Genomic DNA, 12,851 nt, shown 5'->3' on the forward strand with positions numbered 1-12,851 from the left:
GCTGCAGCTGTTAATCCTGCCATTGCATTGGTTGTTCATTTCACATGGTTTTCTCCTCCTGTTCTGTTGTCTACATCTTACCTTCTTTAAAATCTCCTTCAGGAAACAACAACAGCAATCTCTGAGCACTGTTGTAACCACAGGGAAGATTTCTAAGTTTTTCAAGGATTTGGCAACCCTGCTACATTTTTTTTGAATACTTATTTTTTTCAATGACAGTGCTTGACCTCCTCCATGCAAATGTTCCACCAACAACAGCTCCCACGCCACTATTTTTAAGGGATACCATCGCTGGATCCTTTGCTTAGCGCCCTTGATATGACTGTGATTAGAATAAAGAACTATAAACAAGCCAGAGCATTTTTTTCCCCACTACAGCAGAATGATAATAGCGTGCAGCAATGTGAGACTGTTTAACCCTCAAGCGACCGAGTGGGGTCATTTATGACCCCAGCCATATGATTATATTTGCCGTTTTTATATCTTTTATCCGAAAAATGTTTCCTACCATGGATTTGTCAATCTACTTGTCCTACAGCTGCTCATAGTTTTTTGTAGAGATCGGCCAACTGGTGTGACAAGGATAATGGAAACTTGTCTGGGGTCACTTATGACCCCAGAAAGATGTATAGGTTTTTCACTATTGTAGGCCTTAGTTTTATTTATTTATTTTTACCTCTAATCGCTATATTTCAGTGTTTTGCAGTGCACTATAGCTGGCAGACCTACATTTTTAGCCACAGCTGCCCTGGGGCAGACTGACTGGCTGCCAATCCACTCCTACAACCCCTCTGACCACCACCAACATTACACAGCATACACATTCATACACCAGTGTAAGTGGCAGCACTGGAGGTAAGGTGGGTAAAGTGTCTTGCATTGGACGAAGGGCTCTGCCACCTGAGCCACAGCCGCCCCTAATCTAAATACCTCTCTGCATGTTACATTCCACACATACAGACAAGATGTTTGTGTAGATTTTGTTTTTATGTACTTTTGATTTACTATTGAGGAAACAAAAGGAATAAAGTTTTAAAAGAAGTGGCAGACAAAGCGTGTCTAAATAAATGTTATTGCATTCTTACAATGCATCATATTGTTCATATGGTTTTACTTTAGCTCTGAGTCAAAAATGATTAAAATCCATGAATAATTACAGAAGGTTATTTTAGAATATCCATCTTAAACTGCAGTGGAGTGGAATAGGTAAGAAAGCACAAAAAGAGGCACTAAAGTAGACATATTCCTGTGTAAAATATAGCGGGGTCATAAATGACCCCAGTCGGTCATTTTAGTCGCTAAAATAGCTTGGTCGCTTGAGGGTTACATGTTGGTTACAGATGGAAAGCTGGCTGCATCAAAGTCAAAGTAACACATTTACATTTACAAATATTTCTGTTATTGGGACACAATTTTAAAAAATAATGATACTAGTAGTCTGAAAAATGCTGAATATTAGAGCCTGGCCTATAATCAGTCCGCCTTTAACATTCACCCTCCTGACATACTGCTGTTTAGGTGGTAAAGTCTCAGATTCATGGCCTCAGTTCTGCTCACTCCACCAAAAACTAACAGTGACCTGTAGTGTGATTCAACGGCAGCTGCTGAGAGAAAAAGTAAATCTGTTTCGGATACTTAGCAGCAAGAGAAAGGTCAACTGGAAGGCTCAGACAGATGTAGGCCCCAACACAGTCAGCTTTAAACTGTTTCCCTACATTAAACTCAGAGATGAACGTCTGATTTCATGTTTATTTGAGAAGCTGGAGGAGGTTTGTGTTGTTTGCTCTGACAGTTGAAGTATAAGCTGTATATACACTGCTGTGAGTGAATCTTTACAACTGAAGTGAAGCAATTGCATGAGCAATAGAGTCAGTAACACTTGCATTTATGGGAAATAGCAACTCATTTCCAGGATGCCAGTGTTTATCAAAGCTACTGGTGTCTGAGACATATACACAAAATGTCCTTTGGCATCTTGTTAATATTCAAAACAAAACTTTTTTCCACTTTAAAAGAGCCTCATAAAGAGGTTGGAGGGTTGGAGGCAGCATAAGTCCAACCTTTTCTCCAGAAAATTAGTTTTCTGTACGACTAAACTGCATTTTTGATTACGTTTTGGGAGAAACCAGATTATTTGTTTGTAAAACATCTGAAATATGCTTCTAATCAAGATATCTTTGCCATTTATTTCACTCTCACTCTTTCTTAGCCAATCTGATCATACAGCCATGGCCATAAGTTTGGACACAAGTACCATGACGCTTGTGAATCTTAGAAAATACCACAAAATTGTCACTTACAATATAAATACCAGTCATAGCCATCAACCAAAATGAAATATATTTCATTTCAAAATGAAATATATTTCATTTTGGTTGATGGCTATGACTGGTATTTATATTGTAACTGAGAAGAAAACAAACTTAGTTCTGAGACTGACGGTCTTGCGTCCATCACAAGTATGCTTGTCTTTTGGGAGAAAGTCTGTCTGCTGGTTTATGTCTCCTGAAATAGATCTAACACTTGACAGGTCACAATTTATGTGTATTTGTAAGCAAAATTATGTCTAAATGTAACTGAGAACGTGGTTTAGTTGGTCAGGAATGTCACAAAACAGCAAATGAAAATGAGACTTAACCCTTAAAAAGTCGGGACCGAGTATACTCGGTTCACGCTTACTCGTACACACAGCTGAAACCGAACATTCTCGGCTCGCTAATTAACATAAAATATGTACACACCCGTATGTTTAAGTCAACTAAGGGTAAGATATAAACATTGGCCCCAAATTTGCTTATTTCAGACGATAAAGCAGTATGAGCCGTTATAACGAAGCCGCAATTACGAAGCTCTGATCGGGGCCGCATACCGGCCGAAATTCAATATGACGAACTTCTACAACAATGCGACCTCGCAAGACTTGATCAATATTTTTATGGATTAGGTGGTTTTAGTATATGTTTTAATATATGTACTTCTCCAGAAACATGGCCTTGTAAAGGTTAAAGCTATGAGACTTACACAACCCAGGGCTGCATCAGTCTAAGCACCAAAAACTAAGTCGTTAAGTTAGTTAACATTGCAAATATCTGTACTTGCGACATTGCTTTTATTTCACCTCAGACTTGCTTCTTCAGTTTTAATCTCTATCCTTCTTTAGGATTTTTCTACTTGTTAGTGTTCCACTCTTATGTGTGAAAACACCAAGTCATATTCCTTTTCTGTGAAAACCTACTTGACCACAAATTGGATTTTGATTTTTTTTTTAAAAAACAGTCATGGTTCAGGTTGAAACCTGTTAACAAAACCTGAGAAGAAGTGACTGGTTACGGACTCATGCCATCTGTAGAGGCCAATCTTGCATTCATTGGTTTCTTCATTTTCTTCATTTAACTTCTTCTTTGGAATGACCAACACAGAGACCTCTCTTTTACGCGTGTGACAACTCTAGCCGTCGCAGCACGGTAAAAAGACTGTGCTGCTGTGTCGGCCATCATTTATTGTCTCCAACAATGTCTTCTTCATGGGTAATAACAATAGAACACGAGTGCGCCCTCTACAGCAAAAAAAATGACACTAAAGCTACCTACAGTGTCCTGATAAAGCAGCAGTATGAGGCGAGTGTGAAGTGAGACGTGATTTGAAATACATCAGGTGGAAATAAAGATGAATTATCCAGATGAGCTCAGACTTAGAATCAGGTTTTCCTTCTGTTGAACTCTAATTTAAATTCTGTTTTGAGACTTCAAATTATTTTGTTTATCCATTTGGCAGCGGTCAAACCAAATAATTGAATTTAGCTCCTGTGCAGAATAAGGGATTTGTTTTTGCATGTGGGACAGTGACTCTGCAAAAAAAACAAAAACAAAAAGAAACTGAATTATGTCGAGACAGAGCTGTGAAAAAATCCCAAACTAAACATCAGTGTAATAATAAAGAAGAGACAATCACTGTCGGGATGGAAAATGGATTCCATTTATGTCTGGGGCACGTTTCATTGTTGCTCAGACAATAAGTGACACAGTTCATGGTACCGAATTCATCAATTAATCTGCAACCACCTCCATCCATCCTCCCTCCCTCCAGCTCTCGACGCTCTTCTTCTTCTATTGTGCTCAGATTTTTTCATGCTACCGCTGAGTGGCACCTCTCCATTTTTAATCAACGACTTCGGCACTAAAGATAGCGCCGTGCTTCAATCCAGTCAAAGAGCCGCGGCTGTGTTATTGAATTATTCTATCAGCTTCCTGTCTCCATCATAAAGAATACATCCTATTGTTAAGAAATGGATTCTCATCTGGGCGACCTGAATGGGAGTGTGGGAGAAGAATGGCTCTGTCATGTTACCGCCGCCCTCATCTCCTGAGCTCGCCGAAGATAACATCAGTGTCAGAGTCGGGGCAATTCAATTTAAGAGCTCTGTCAGGTGGAAATATGATGAACTGCATTTATCCTGAAGATTAAAACAAAATGAGATGCCATTAGAGCAAAGCAGGGCTCCATTATTGCAATCTGAGGCCGCAGGAAGGGAAGCAGAGCCGAGGGTAAAGTGTCACAACCGGGTGGCAGCGACTCAGCTCGAGGCTGAAGAAATGTCACCAAGACTCCGATTCAACTTCTCTTAGAAACACGAAACCTTTTTTTCCCCTAACAGTCGCACAGTCACTAAAGTGAGCCTCTCCGATCTATCAACTCCAAAAAGTTGTCCTTTCGCTGAAGTTTGAATATCCATGCTGCTGTAACAACTTAATTTCCCTCTAGGGATTAGTAAAGGTAATCTAAGTTTAATCAAAGCATTTATTTATTGAAGTTTTGCAAATATAACTTTGTCCTGTTAGCACAATGTAGCTAATCCCTAATGTTAGCTCATGTTGGGGCAACTCAAAGGAGAGTCCCTTGTTCAAATCAGGGCCTTTTGTGATTCCTCTTTCCCCACATTTCCTCTTTGTCTTTATTGCACCTATCCCACAAAAAAACCCTTTAATGTTAGCTCATGTGTGTTTGACAAAAACACGCAGTCATTTAATCATTGTGCAGTCCTAAAGAAATATTGATTCCTAAGCCTTGATAATTTCAAATCATTTAAAAGCGCTTGTTTTATATATAAGTCTATGAATGGAATGGCTTAACTGCCCCTGGGGGATTTTATCAAAAAGAGAAAAGGAATTACTAAGACAAGTTCAACCAAAATGGGTGATGGTGAAGTAAAATTTAGAAAGTCCTCCTTTACACAGAATGCCTTATCTATTAAAAGTTACACAAACTGGAATTCTTTACCTATAGCTATCAGAGAAAGCTCCACCTTTGTCTGTTTTAAGAGACAGTATAAGGCATGGCTGATCAACAATCAAACTTGTGAACATTGAGAAAATCAGGCCCTTTAAAAACAGGCACTTTAACTCTAAGCACTTTGAGACAGACTCTGCTTAGAAATCACTTTACTAAAATAATAGCACTTTAGACAGAATTAATTTATCATCATCGTCTGTGTTTTACTATATTGTTTTTATACGTCTGTAACCCTGTATGTTTTTCTTTCATGTTTGGGACAATGGATGGAAGTTAGCCTTGTACTAAATCCAGCTTATTTACTGCAACCCTGTGTAAATTTATGAGATTGTACGTTCATTAAATTGCACTCTCCGCTCCAAGTAAATAAATAAATGAAATGAGATGCCAATGTTTCATTGAAACAATTTTGCATCCTGGGTTTAACATTATAAAATGATTGAAAACATTATTATTCCTTATTTCTAACGGTGTTTTCCCGCCTATAGCTGAATGATAACACTGTGCCGTCAGACCATTCTACAGCACTGTGGCGATAGATCTGGATCAGTGAGACTAATTTTGGAAGGCCTTTTCCAAATGGAAAAGATGCAACGCTGCAACAATGGGAACCAGTTAGGCACCAGTCCAAACCTGAAGGAGTGCCCAATTCATCCCTATGAAAGCTGCTTAATGAGCTGAAACAATGAGGCCCTGGGCAGCAGCATGAAAAAGACTCCACACACCTCTGGCAGCAGAGCAAGACTGACAGGCACAACAACATTTTATATCTATTTGTAACCATTTGTAGTGTCTCTTTGTGGTTATGTTTTTACCTCTTTGTGGTCATTTTGTGGTTCTTTTTTTATCTTGTACGTCTCCTGAGCTGCTGTGTGGTTCTTTTGCTTCCTTCTTAGGCTGTCTTGAGTCTCTATGTCGCCTTTTTATTGCTTCTTTGTCGTGGTTCTGAGTCTCTTTGCAGAGATTTTGTACCTCCTTGCAGGTGCTTTGTGTCTCAGTGACGTTTGCAGGTGAAACTAAACTCTCAGTTGCTGTTGATGGTTAAAAACTGAGGCTGAACTTCAGCATTTATCACACTGCACATGGAAACGGTTGAATGTCTAAAACTCCTGCAGACCCACACCAACACTCCTCTGCACACATCTCTGCAAAATGCAGCTTTCTGCATAAAATGTCTTCCTAATCATTTGGTTAGAACCTCTTAAAGCACATTTACGCCTCCTCCACCATTGAAGAACCCAGAATTCATGAATATTTTTCATTTAGAAAGCTGAACTACTGTGTCATGACTTCATTCCTTTAACCTCTAAGTTCGGTATCAGCTCCACCTTGTATTGCGGAATGTGTTTGATCAGTTCATTTCTTTTATTAGGAGCAGCTAAAGAAATTCTCCATGCAACAGAAAGCTCCTCAGCATCATTTCTTTTGCATTTTTGCCTTGGAGAGTGTTTGCACTAAACATGAATGGAGGTCAAAGCAAGTTGAAAAGAACTTTGAAACAGAAGGTTAAGTTGTTCATGTACTATGCACATGAAAATGCTCCGTAAGTAATGTAAATTATTGTTTGCTTTATTCTCCGAGCCCTTTGGAACTTTGTGTCTTTGAGTTTAATAAATTTATAAGAAAAAATAAAAAGCGGACTGAAAACTGAAAGTACTTTATCTGTGTTCATGACCAGGCCCACAAGAAGCTGAATAAATTCATACATACATCATTTTATTTCCATTTCAGCCCTTCATCTGTGTTTCAACAAAACAGGCTCTGAAATTTATAAAAATCAGTATTAAAGTTCTGCTCTGATTGTTGATTACGCCATGAAAAACTTTGAAATAAACTGACATATTTAAAGGGTTTTTATATAAAAATGAACCCTTTTTGACTTAAAATGTCTTAGATGTAACATCAGCTCAACTGTGACTCTGATTAAACCCTGTAAAACGAATCTACGCTACACAATAATGAGATGTCAGCAATGTAAAAGACTGGATTTTCACTTAAGAGTGTTTTTAACCCTCTAAACTCTGAATGTTTGGTTGATCCTGTCGTAGTTTTGCTCACTTTGGGATAATTTTTCACTCCAATATAAAGTCCTGCATCAGAAACAACAAAACCATGACGAGAAGTAGAACTCAAAAATGACACAGTTTAAACTTCATAAAACAAAAGACAAAGCAAGCACTGAATTTATGCGAATATTTATTTAACACAAATTTAAAGCACAGTTATCAACATGTACAGCATTTTTCCAAGTGTCAACAGATGTTACCAAATCGGTGTTATTGAAAAAAAGATGGCTCTGGATGTGGGAGACATTTAACTATTTGTTTTACAGCCTGTACAAAAGCCACATTTTTTACACAACGCTGCACGTCAACTCTAGAAAAATGTTTCACCGTGCTAAATGTATCTTCAGCAACTTGGTCTGCTGTTTTTGAGCCATGCTGCATTTATTTTATTGATCCAGTTTGTTTTGTTTTCCTCTTGGTCTATTTTATCGCCTCCTAGGGGACACCCTGGACAGGTCGCCAGTCTGTCACAGGGCTACATATACAGTCAAACAATCACACTCACATTCACACCTATGGGCAATTTAGAGTGATCAGTTAACCTCAGCATATTTTTGGACTGTGGGAGGAAGCCGGAGTGCCCGGAGAAAACCCACGCATGCACAGGGAGAACATGTAAACTCCATGCAGAAAGATCCCAGGCCCGATTTGGAAGGAAGCACAGGAAAAAATTTCCTTTGTTAGAGAGACAAAAGATAGCAATAAAAAAATAATAATACTCTGCTGACTTTAAACTAAAACTCTTCAACAAAATTGGGCTTCCAGTTGTTCTGTGAAGTGTTTCACCTGGTTTGTTCAGGTTGTAAAAAATAAAAAAAAAAACAGGTAAACACACTAACATTAGGTTGCCTCAGTCATTTATTAACCATCCTGAACCCCAAATCTGCCAATGGGTTTTAAAGGCACACTACCTTTAAAAAATCCCTCAAATGACATCAGCTAGAAACTGTAAAAAATTCTAGCTTTCCGGTGGTCCTTGAATATATCATGTGTGATGTATGGTTAGGGAACATTCATCAAATTTACGCTTACAATCCTGATATTTCATGAAAATGTCTTTATTTTACATGATCCATTTTAAAAATTGCAAAAAAAAAAAAAAAAAAAAGAACCAGAAAATGTAAATAGCTGAATATATTTTGTATGTAGACCCACCAACACTCGTAAAAAATGTAGGCAATTGGAAAAATGTTTCATGAGTTGATTCCGCTCCTCTTATCCCCACCTCACCCCAACCGGTCGAGGCAGATGGCTGCCTTCCATGAGCCGGCTGTTGGAGTTTTTTGTTCTTTCCCACTGTCACTCAGGGAATACAGAGGCAACTTTGGATTGTTGGGTTTTCTGTTCTCTGTTTATAGTTCATAAGATGTGTTCCTTGTTATGCTAAATACTGATGACGTGATGTGAATTTGCGCGACTTCCAGTCACGATTGCTCTGTTTCTACAGAGGGAAAGGACATTACATCGCAGTGAAAAATTAACCTGCAGCGAGCAAAAATTAGACCAAAGCAAAAGAAAACACTCAGAAAAAACTGCTCGCGGTTCAGAGAAATAAATCATACTCAAACAGGGAGTCAAAATGAGAGGAGGGAGAATAAAATAAACCATATAATTATATAACTGAGGGCAGAAATAGTCAAATCAAACAAAAATGTGTCCTTCCAAATCACCAGTCTTCCATCTTGTATTATTGAGAAAAATCTTTGCCTCTGCTCCTCTGAGAAACCTGGAAACAAAACAGCAGATCCTGAACAGACACCCACAACCATAACTCAAGCTCATCCAACACCTTCGCAATGAACCGGAAGGCCGACTGTGAGCCGGGCTTTAATATAAATTATTTAAAACGAAACCAGGATCCAGCCAGATGTTGGCAGCTCCTCGTCGTCCCTCCTCACCTTGGAGAGCTTTTCGTCTTGGAACAGGGACAGAGACGTTTCATTCCACTTTTGGCTCCATTTCCTCTCCAGCAGCTCGCCTTCCTCTAAAGTTATGAATCTTTTTTCTTTGGACTTCTTCCCCGGAAGGAAAAAAAAAGAAAAAAATAACAGCCACCAGGCAGCAGGTGGTGCATATTTCATGAAGCTGTGGATCACCGATGTGTTGCATTTATACAGCAGGGGCCAGACGTCTGAGCCCACATCAAAACATCTGTCATATTTTGAGAGAAACCTGGAAATGACCACAAACATGAAGGATTTAGAAACATGTGAAAGCACAAGAATATTTCACTCCTGCTCTGTTTCTAGGTCATCAATCAAACTGATCAGCAAACATGGTAACTGCTTTATATGTACACTACCGTTTAAAAGTTTGGGGTCACGAGGAAATGTTCTTATTTTTGAAAGAAAAGCATTTTTTTGTCAATGAAGATAACACTAAATGAGTCAGAAATCCAGTCTAGACGTTGTTAATATGCTAAATGACTATTCTAGCTGGAAACAGCTGATTTTTAATGGAATATCTCCATAGAGGTACAGAGGAACATTTCCAGCAACCATCACTCCTGTGTTCTAATGCTACATTGTGTTAGCTAATGGTGTTGAAAGGCTAGTTGATGATTAGAAAACCCTTTGTGCAATTATGTTAGAATAAAAGTGTTAGTTTTCATGGAAAACATGAAATTGCCTGGCTAATCCTAAACTTTGGAACAGTACTGCATGTCATGGGAGCCTGTCTTCTCAGTTAAAATGACAAAATTGCAGTAAATACACATGATTTTCTTTACATTTTTCCAACAATAATGCCTCAATTCATACATCAACAATACATAATCAATACTGAACTTAATATTTATGCTTTCATGGGTATTTATCTTAACAGGCTTGTTAAAGATGAGCCAGAACTGCACAGATTCGCCTTGGATAATAAGGGACTGCAGGGTTCTGTTCGTCATGTTTTTTTTCTTCTGTTTCTTGCAAACAGGGCTTTTTGTGATAGTTGGGACCCATCAAGCTTATTTCCAAAATTAATGAAAATGTAAAAGTCATTAGAAAGAGCAGATTTTTACCTTAATTCCTACAAAACATAAAATGTGAGTCTGCTGTTCCAACATCTGAAGTGTTTACTCACTGCTACATTTTAAAGTTTACTAATGTGCTCTGCTATTAGCCCAGCGTAAATTATTATGGAATGATTTATGGTTTTTATGTTGTCATTGTGGGCTGCACAGTGGTAGTGGTTAGCAGCAAGGAGATCTCCGGTTAAAATCCTGACCTGGGCCTGGGATCTTTCTGCATGGAGTTTGCATGTTCTCCTTGTGCATGTGTGGGTTTTCTCCGGATACTCCGGCTTCCTCCCACAGTCCAAAAACATGCTGAGGTTAATTGATGACTCTAAATTCCCCATAGGTGTGAATGTGAGTCTGATTGTTTGTCTGTATATGTAGCCCTGCGACAGACTGGTGACCTGTCCAGGGTGTCCCCTGCCTTCGCCCGAGTCAGCTGAGATAGGCTATAGCACCCCCGCGACCCTAGTGAGGAAAAAGTGGTGTATACAGAATGGATGGATGTTGTCATTGTCTTTGCTTTAGATTGTGAGTCACTGTTGTTGTGGAGTTTAGGGGCTGAAAAGTTTGGAAACCTGCTATGACTTTCAGCCACTGCAGATTTGCATGTTTCACTCCTTACAGCTGACGTTTGTTGTCAGACCTCCATCGGTTTTGAGGCCTGATTTTCCTGCAGTTGCAATCAAAAACACCGTCAGCCTGTGACAAAAGTGTGAGTGTTCATGGAAAACATGAAATTGTCTGGCTGACCCCAAACTCTTGATTGGTAGTATATATATATATACCTGGAAATGTGACAGGAGTTCACGGATAACGATGAACATGAAGCAACTACACAACCTCACATGCAGCATGTCATGATGCTCTGCATGTTCTGACACTTGTTCCATCTGAGCAGCCTCAAGGTTTTCATCAGTTTGTGCTACAGCAGCTCCTCTGTGGGATCGGACCACATGGGGCAGCCTTCGTTTTTATGATCTTGTCTCCGGTTCACTGGTCGTCCTTCCTTGTCCTTCCTCTGTAGCACCTTTCGTACTAATCCCAGCATATTAGGAACAGCATCTGCTGTTTCTACAGATGTTCTGATCGAGTCAGCCAGCCTTCACAGTTTGTCAAAGTCATTCAGATCCTTACACCACCCATTTTTCGAGTGTTCATTTGATGCATAATACATCCCATAAAACTAACTATAATGCGCTAATCAGTGTCAAAACCTGAGCTTTCGGTGGTTTTAATGTCGTGGCTGATCAGTGTTTGTACCTTTATGTTGGAATTAAATCAATTTTTTAAAAGAAAAACATAAAAAATTGAGATAAAGTTTAATCCTAGTAGATATACTTCGCCTTAATTGCGTTATCTTTTTGCAGAGAAACAACACCTTCAATTTCATACAGTGCTTAGTCCAACATTTGAAAGTTAATCAAACATCAGCCGTCTGGTGATGAAGGTGCATCTAATATTGCAAAAACACCCCGGCAGGCGCATGCATCAGAAAATTAACAGTAAACAGAAGCTAATCGAAAGCAGCGACAAATATGAGAAGATACATTTTTAAAGAGGGAAAATTAGAAACAGAGACGCTTTTCTAACAGCAGGCTGGCTATATTAATTCCACATATTTTAATAAAGGAGTATCTCCTTTTGAATGACATTTAACAACAACAGTGACTGTAAACTTCAATTATGGAGCTGCAATAACTTTGCGGGAAGTTTTTAATTTAGTTTCATTAGAGGGGAGCTTAAACGCAGAGAAGAAGCAGCGGCAAAGATCACGGAGCTAATGAAGTGCTGCTGGAGGTCTGATATGTGGCGTGTGTGTGTGTGCGTGTGAGTGTGTGTGTGTGGTATTGAGGCTCTGGTACATGAGGGGGGCAGAAATGCTTATAGGAGGTTTTCTGCAGACTGCTGACAGAGGGCTGTTATCATCAAAATCAGGCCATAACATCCAGGAAATCACGACAAGATAAACCTGAGAGTGAGCACGCATGCACACACACACACACACACACACACACACACACACACACACACACACACACACACACACACACACACACACACACACACACACACACACACACACACACACACACACACACACAGACGTGGCTACATAGAGAATCCCATCCCCGATTTCCTGCGCATGTCAGCAGGTGACAGAGTGTGGAGATGGGGGTCACAGTGGGCTCATCAACCTGACAATTTTCACCAGGTAAGCAGTTTCACACCGAATTACGCAACACACACACACATATAGGAGTGTAGAGGTGAGGTGTATCAGTGTCATCAGTCTTCGGTTGCAGCTAACCATTATTTTACCAATTTTATGTGAAATGAATGGAAAACACCATGACGACTTACTACAGCGCTGGATTTTGTCATTAAACTGCTTTTTCGTTGATCGACTGGCTTATATACAGTCATGGAAAAATTACACCACCTTCGTCATCACAAACAATGGTTATGGAATCAGATACTAACTCTTGTGT

The sequence above is a fragment of the Acanthochromis polyacanthus genome, chromosome 2 (genome assembly GCF_021347895.1).
Source record: "Acanthochromis polyacanthus isolate Apoly-LR-REF ecotype Palm Island chromosome 2, KAUST_Apoly_ChrSc, whole genome shotgun sequence".
In the NCBI taxonomy this organism is placed as follows: domain Eukaryota; kingdom Metazoa; phylum Chordata; class Actinopteri; family Pomacentridae; genus Acanthochromis; species Acanthochromis polyacanthus.